Raw genomic sequence first — 9,080 nt, 5'->3', positions numbered from 1 at the left:
CAGCTGCTGCTAAAATAGTTTCCCTTGAGTCCAGGCCTAGTCACGGAGAATGTAGCTCTTGGGGCCTATCTCAAAATAGTGGCTTTTCCACTCCCCCTGCTAGAAGCATGAAGGGAATTTTGTCTGATCTTCGTTAGGAGAGCCTGGTAGGGCTGGGAGGTAAAATTCATGAAATGTGGAACGGTCCCGAGGACTGGGCCCCAGGGATTTTTGACTCTCAAGCTGTCCACACTGAGCCTTGTTAATTTGTTTGTGTTCCCACCAATACTGGCTCCAAAGACTGGCTTCCTCCTAGTAAGCTGTGGTTCTTGGTATCTTTTCCTCTCTCCAGTTTTTGGAGGAGCAGTTTCCTCTGTGACCTCAATTCTCCAGCAGATCTAAGAAAAGTTGTTGATTTTCAGTTTGCTAAGCTTTTTTCTTGTTAAGAACGTGGAAGTGATGACTTTAAAGCTCTTTGTGTGTCAGAATGGAAACGGGAACACTCTGGATTAAAATGGGGTCAACTTAAACATACTGTTTTTTTGTAAATATTTTCACGTTGCCAAATATATTCACAACCTGTAGGTTAATAGTTGCATAATATCCTCTTCTATAGATACACCCTAATTTGCTAAGTCAACTCTCAATGTTAGACCCATGGTTTGTTACCTATTTTGAACCATTTTATACAATCTGGAAGTGGAGCAATCTTGTGATGCATCTCTGTGTCCATCTATGATGAGGTCCTTAGAATATTTTCAAATATTTCCATGAAGAAATCAGATTTAGTGCAGGAAGATTGAGTGAAAAAACAAGGAAAGCAGGAGGATCCTTATATCCACCTTTGGGTACTGCCCACCTCCTCCTAACTTTCCTTTTGTTCATCCTGTTGTCTTTTCCCTCACTTCCCCATGTGCCCACTGCCTTCTGGCTACCTCAGACCCTGGGGTGGAGCTCAGGGACTTGTGCCATTTAATGTGCCCTATGTGGGATGAGAATTTCTGGGAATACTGTGGAGGATGGTTACTACTTCCCCCTTCCTCATCTTCCAACTCAGCCTCAGTAGCAGAAGAAGGAATGTGTCCAGAAAGCACCGGAACACATTCTTTTTAAGGTTTTATTTTTTTCTCTAAATTGAATAATAAACCATGTCTACATGTTCTCAAACCTCTTTTTTTAAAGTTTTGGGAGGTGGGCACTTCCTCCTCAGCACTTCCCACTGGCCCCTAAAGACAGGAGAGCTGCCCCCCACAACACACACACCCAGTTCTGCTGGTGTCAGGCCCCAAGGAAGCTGTTTGTCCAACTACCTCCTCAAGCACGCCCCCCACCTCACCCCAGATTTACTGTTAAAGGAAGGAAAAGAGGAAGAAAAGCCAACATGCCAAACTGTCTCTTTCCCTACCCCTTGTGGGGAGCAGCTCACAGAGTATCAAAATTAGCACCAGAGCTCATAGAAACACACAGAATCTCTGAATCAGCTGAGTTAGAAGTTATGGACAGGGAGAGACAACTGACATTGTTTTCTTCAATGCCTCAGTACACAATGTGTCTGGAATAAAACACTGGCATGTTCATCTTTTGATTAATATTAAGAAAAAGTTGAGCTATACACACCTCAAAAGGGGGGACAGTGTCATGACAATTCTACTCTGAAATCAATTTCTTTTTTTCTGTTTTTTAATGTACATTATTTAGGAGTGCTTATATATTTAAATAACAACTACTTAAAATGACCTGAGCTGAATGTCATTTTCATATTTAAGTAAAAATAGGGAACTAAAAATATAGCACTGACTCCAGTCACAAGGAAGATGTTTGAGGTTTTGTTATGTGACAAGAATATAAAATATTTCTACATGTATAATTAAATACACAACAGATAGTAAAGCGTTCCTGGATATTAACATCAGACAAATGACCTTGAATGCTTTCAGATGTTATAAGTTAAAAGCCTGGCTATAAAAATAAACATAATTGGGTTGTAAAATAATATTTGATAATTTAAATTTTAAAAGAAAAGTTTGGTGAGAGAGACCTGCAAAGAAGGCAATATACTCCTGAGAAGCAGTAGAGCTGGGCTCCAAGGAGGAAAGTGGTCTTTCCCAGGCCTCTTTTTTTTTTTTTTTTTAATTGTGTAAGAACACTTAACATGAAATCTACCGTCTTCACAAAATTTTAAGTGTATAATTTTGCATACGCGTTTGGGAAACCAGAGGTTTATGTGAGAAGCCACACTTCCTGGCTTCCCTGTTATTTCTTTGTGTGGAACTGAGGCTTCACCAGAACCACGCATTCAGATAAGTGACTCTATAAGTGAAAACTCCAAGTCCCACTGCATGTAGAAAAGTACCTTTTCTTGCTTCTCGGTATATCATTGAGCATTACGGTGTCAGTGTTTGGAAAGTAAAACTGGAAGAATTCTGTCACCATTGAGGTGCCCCTTTTCCTTCGAGCAGAAACTACTTCATCCTCATAAACATGCATGAGAGTGATGCACAGAGATGTGCTTCTAGGAGTCAACATCATTCTGGGTATAATCTTCACATTCCATGTTAGAACACTTACATTAATATTTTGACCAGCTTATATACTTTATTTTAGTGACAAATCACCTTTATACACCTCCCTTCAATGCCTAGATTTTTTTGATCCAGCAACCTTTTCATACCCACTCAGCTTTAAAACTAAGAACAAAAAAGTTAGTCATCAGTTCTTCCCCTCCCCACCAGCAAATGTTGAAAACCCTGTCTTTTAAGTGCTCTCTAAGAGAGACCAAGTCAGTCTTCTCTTTGATTCTTCTCAAAGAGCTTCAACAGGGAATCTTACCTAATTTCTGGTATTATGTAATATGACAAAGTTTTTGTATATGATTTATAACCATCACAACCATCTTGGATAGATGCTATTCTCATTCTAAACTTACAGGCTTGAGAGAGCTAAGTTTTAGTTATTTCTCTTTATTCAAACAAATGAATACTGCGAGATCTGGGACCTTCAGCGACAATGCTCAAACTCTTCCCCAAAAGAAAAGAGCTTCTCAAGGTGACAGATGAATTCAAATATCACCATCCAAATAACACTTAGTGTATTTAATATGGCATTTTTACTTCTGTTCATTGATGTGTAGACTACAGTTCAGCTTGGTCCAAGACAGAGCAGCAGTCTGTATTTCTGGCCCCACAGACAGAAAGTCTCCCCCCTCTTCCCCAACCCTCATCTCATTTTCTCCTATGTACCTGTGAATGGATTTCACCCTCCTGGTCTCGGTCTGGGATGTGAGATGATTCTTTCCCATCTTACCTCTCTTGGAATGTTACGTTTTTCTTCTCATGGGTAATGATAATGAAAGTGAGCATTTCTGAATTCCTTCTTAGAGGCTGGTGCTGTTCTAAGTGCTCTACACATCTCAATACTGTTAAATCCTCACAATAACTAATCCCCTAGCCCCATTTTACAACATGAGGAAGCTTCAGGAACAGAGGTGTCACACAACATGCCCGATGTCAAACAGTTACTAGCAGAAGATTCAAAACTGGGCTGTGTAATTTCAGAGTTTCCATTCTTAACTCTAACACTGCTCATCTGCCATACCATCCTCTCTACTCTGTCCCTAAGACCTCTGTTCTTTTCTACCTGAATCATCCATATTCTCTCTTTCTGAGGGGCTATCCCTCTTCTTCCCACTTGAGGAAGTGGCTTTAAACAGTAATTGAGATATCTCATTATCTGAAGCAGAATTTGACATTGTTGAGGCTGGGAGGTAGCGGTATGGTCAAGAGCTGGCATCTATATCCCTCATCCTCAACCTGGGGCTCTTGGTTGGGCAGGGTCTTTACAGCAGCATGGCCCATTCCTCCCCCAGCCCCCCCATCCACCCCCATTCCAATATCTTGTAGTGTATGTGAGGTATCTGGATTCTGGAATCATTCTCCACCTTCCTTTCCAAGACCTCATTCTCCCAAGAAGTAGCTGGACGAAAGAACAGCAGAAGCAGCGAGCATCTGTAGCCAGACACTTAGCAGTGGGAGACTGCATTCTCTGACCCCTCCTGGCTCAGCTAGTTCTCTCTGCTGCTGTGGTGGAGTTTTGCATGGACATTAGTGTGCTTTAGCTTCATTAACAACTTTCTGTCACTAATGACCCCTCTCAGACAGGGGCAGTATGAACTTCCTTTAGCCCTAACAGAACAAACTCTCAGCCCCCTATCTGGTGGCCTCACATTGCTTGGCCCCTTGGTAAATCCTAACACAAAGTGAAAAATGCCTTCACTTGTTCACTGTATATGTGAGTATTTAATAGTTGGTTTGCACAAAAGAGAACCTACCTATTCTTTACTTGGGGCTATAATATGCTTTAGCACTAAATTCTATTTTGTCAATTCTTAAAGCTATAGAAGCTGCTGGTATTCAATGAATGATAAACATAGCAGAAAATCTATTATTCAGAGAGACACAGTGCTTCATTTAGGTTTGCTACAAGTCCATCCACTGTAGCATATGCAATCAAAAGTAGTCCGTAGTTTATGCTGGGGCACTCTTCTCATGTAACTAAAGTTGAGATCTCATTACTTGCAGACTTACATTCAATTAACCTTTCATTTCAAGGGTGAGAGAAATAAGATATAAAGATGCTCTACCTGCAAGTGCATATCAACACGATCGCATACGGGTAAACATGCTTGAATAAGTATAAAGTCTCTAAAATGCCTTCTGTATCAAGTAAAGATTCCTAAGCTTGTTTTCTGGAGAAAATTCTGCTTTACTGAGCTCACTATGCCATCTGGAGTTGGCGATATGCCCTAGTGGGCCTTGGTTGCAGCTTCTCTCTCCCCCATGCCTGCTGCGGATTCAGCACACACTGGTGGGCTAGTCTATTTCCTTGATGTGTCATTGATAAGCTTCCTTCTTCCCTTCTCTCAGTCCTTCCCATGCTTAATTGTGAGGCTGTGCTTCTCGTTTTCCTGTGTTCTTCGAACACAAATAAAACCTTGATTTAAGGCAATTAGGAATATGCAGCTTTTGTTAAGAACCCATGTCTTTGCTGGAAATGGCCTGAAGGAAATAATCAGCAATGGTATACAATGTTACTGAGTGAAAGAAAGTCGAAATCGAAGCCAGAAACTCACCGACAAGATTCAAATGAAAAATTGATTTGCTCAGTGTGAAGAGATAGAATTCATCTGAATGTATACCATGCTCAGAGCTAACATACAAGGTCCTGTGGATATTCCACACAAATCAATCTGGAAACAGAAACCATTTTGTTTTGTTTTGTACTCTGCCCAGGATTTTGCCAAAAATTCCAAGAATCAGATTGAAGCTAGAATCATGGCAGCGTTTAAAGCATGCTTGTCTGGCCTTCTTCCCTGCTTGTATGGAAGGGGAGAATGTGGCAGAAATGCTGAAGGTTTCCTGGCCAGTTCGTGTTAGCAGTCTCAGAGCTGGGGCGCCTGGGTGGCTCAGTAGGTTAAAGCCTCTGCCTTCAGCTTGGGTCATGATCCCAGGGCCCTGGGATCCATTGGGCTCTCTCTCTCTGCTTGGCAGGGAGCCTGCTTCTGCCACCCCACCCCCACCTCTGCCTGCCTCTCTGACTGCTTGTGATCTTTGTCTGTCAAATAAATAAATAAATAAAATCTTTGGGGGGGAAAAAAAAAGCAGCAGCAGCAGCAGAAGTCTCAGAGCTATCCCTACACTCCATCTCACTTCTCAGACTGTGTTTTGTAACATACCATACCGATGGGCAGTGCTCAGTTCACCACCTCTCCGGAAGCCTTTCTTATTCTCTACCTTACCTTTTGAAAAATAGCAGGACGGGAGGCCATGATCCATAACTCTTATTAGATGTTTTTTCAAATGCCGCGGGGGTTTCTGATGGCAACTGGAAACCTGCCAGTGCAGAAAACACACACAGTGTTGGCGAGGTATCCAGATTCCGTGTGAAATCTGCTACCATTTAAAAGACATTTCCTCAACTATGCATTCCTCTCCATCAATTCCCAGGTCTCTGACTTCAAAAATGTTTTCTCAAATGCCTGCCTTAAAAAACACTGTACTATTTACAACATTTCCACTGCAGCTTCTGAATTCTTTGCCTCTTCAGATGTATGCTGCCCTAGGTATGACCTTGAAGTATAACTGCCTTGTTCAATCAATAATAAGTTTCTGACCACTTGCTGGGTATACATCTTGGTGCCAAGCACTGCAGGAGGATCTGAAGAACAAGGAAAGTTTTCAGAGTTTTCTATTTATCTTAGGCAGATAAAATTAAAACTTACAAACTAGTCAGAGAACAATTAAGAATTGAACTGTGAGAATGAATGCAGCAGAATATGACTGAGAAATGTAAAAAAGACCTAAGTTTGCTTGGATTCCTTTGAGAAAATTCACAATGGAGGTAAGACATAGATTGGGGCCTGAAGGAAGAATAGAATTTGGTGAGAGAGAAAAGAAGAAGGGGCATTGCCAAGGGGAGGCAAGCGTGGGCAAAGGCTCAGAGGCGGGACTAGTCGCTGAGTCTAATGAGAGCCTGTAGTTCACACTGGTGAACAGGAAGGTAAGCAGGTAAAGTACACTTGGTCATGAGGGGTATATGGACTAGGCAGTGGCATTTGAATTTGGCATAAAAAATGACCCAATAGGGACGCCTGGGTGGCTCAGTCAGTTAAGCAAGGATCTGCCTTCAGCTCAGGTCATGATCCCAGGGTCCGGGGATCAAGCCCCACATTGGGCTCCTTGCTCAACAGGGAGCCTGCTTCTCCCTCTGCCTGCTGCTCCCCCTGCTTATGCTCTCTCTCACAAATAGATAAATGAATAAAGTATTTTAAAAATGACCTAATAAAAAACTGTGAGAATAATGTTGTTCAAAGGACAGCCTGAAGACCACCCATCTAAGAATTTGTGTTGCGCTCCTTAAAATAGCACATTTCCATAACCACCACCACTGTAAGGATGCAGAACCTCATGGACCACTCCTCAGTGCTACCCTTTTACGGTTATCCCCTCCCCCACACGCCCATACACGTGTCAAAAATTCACAGAACTGTACATCAAAAAGTCCATTTTACTTGATATTAATTTGTAACAATAAGTAAGGTCAAGATTGTCTTTACCTATAAAAACAATGGCATATCTCTGGGCTCCACATCATATGGACTAAAATCAGAACCTTTGGCATTGACTCCAGACATCTACATTTTTAAAAACAGTGGTTGCAGTGATAGAAGGGGAGCTAGCCTGTGTAACCCCCTCCACCTTCCCTGCCCCGCCTCCTCTAAGTATATGCTTTGAAGGTCTCTTTCCTCCAGGTGAGGCTGGGCTGGCGTGTTTGTGGCTCCGCCAGGCTGTAGCTGAGCTGGAGTCCAGGGACAGCCTTTGTTTTCTGGGTTTGCGCCACTGTCCCAGATCTTCTATTTCTTGGTTTACTATTTCTTTTTTCCTTGGGCTTTCTAAGAAAATGCACATGAGAAAAGTTGTAGGAGCTCCTGTCAGTCTGAGAAGCTTTATGTGCCACCATATTTGATTGATAATTTGGCCTTTGTACAAAATTCCCAGGTGAAAATTATTTCCCTCAAAACTGAGTGTATTTCTCCGTTGTCCTTCAACATTGGGTGTTGCTTTTCCTTGCCAACCCTATTTTCTCTACTTTCTAAAGGTCACTTGCCTTCTTTTCTAACATGTTCAGCATCATTTCTCATTTCTGAAATTACTCAAATACGTCACAGTAATATACCGAGTGGTAGGACTCCCATTCATTCATTCACTGTGTTAGGCAATTGCTGGATCCTTTTGATCTGAAGACTTGAGTCCTCATTCAATCCTGAAAATCTTTCTTAAATTATTCCTTTGATAGTTTCTGCCTTTTGTTTCCTATATTCTCTTTTTTGGACTTCATGCAGTCTGATATCGGGACATGTTATTGATCCTCTAAAACTTAATTTCTTCTTTTCATTCCTCTTTATCCATTGTCCCATGCTGGCAATTGCTGATTGCAGCTTTCTTTGTCTTGCTTTATCAACCAGTATCCCTCTGATAGTTGTATATTCATTTTTTATTGGTGTGGTAACAAATTACCCAAACATTATAGCTTAAAACAACAGAAATTTATTATTTTACAGTTCTGGAGATCAGAAATCTGACATATATCTCACAGGACTAAAATCAAGGTGTCAGTTCCTTCCTTTCTGGAGGCTCTGGAGGAGAATATATTTCCTTGTTTTTTTTCTAACTTTCAGAGACTGCTGACACTCATTGGCTCATGACCCTTTCTTGCATCTTCAAAGCCAGCAATGTTGCATCTTTCCCTCTTCCTCTCTTTCTCTCTCCTCTCTCTATTTCTTGCTCTCTTTCTGTATGTGTCCACAGCCAGGGAGATTCTCTGCTTTTAAGGACTTATCTTATTAGATTAGGCCCACCTGAATTGTCCAGAATAGTTTTCCCATCTCAAGATCTGTAACCTCAATGACATTAGCAGAGTACATTTTGCCATGTAAGATAACATAAGGTTCTGGGGATTGTGGTATGGACAGCATTGTGGGCCCTAATTCTGCCTATGACAAAATATCTACTAGAAATTAACTGGAATTTGTCTGCTGATATTCTCCTTCTAGATTCTTTATTTCTGTTGGCATGTATACCACTCTATATTACTTCATGATTATTTCACTGTAGTTTTGGGAAGGAGAGGTAAATGAATGAACTTAATTTGACATCTTGAATCAGAAGTCTTTCCCCAGGATTTTTAAATGTTCACTTTTACTTAAAAATCACTGCTGGGGTGCCTGGGTAGCTCAGTTGATTAAGCACCTAACTTGGTTTTCAGGTCAGGTTATGGTCTCGGGGTCATGGAATTGAGCCCTGTGGCCCTGTGTCAGGCTCCACACTGGGTGTGAAGCCTACTTCAGATTCTCTTTCTCCCTTTGCCCTTCTCACCACTCTCTCCCAGTCCATGCTCACTTTCTCTCTCTTAAAAACAAAAACACACACAAAAAAAACACTGTCATATGGGTTCTTGCATATAGGGACAATAAAATTAAATATTTTAAAAATTTTAGGAATGTATTTCGTATTTTCAAAAGTACCCATCATTTGCATTATCCTTTT

This window comes from Martes martes, assembly GCF_963455335.1.
Source record: "Martes martes genome assembly, chromosome: 6".
In the NCBI taxonomy this organism is placed as follows: Eukaryota; Metazoa; Chordata; class Mammalia; order Carnivora; family Mustelidae; genus Martes; species Martes martes.
Note: the sequence above shows the minus strand (reverse complement) of the source record.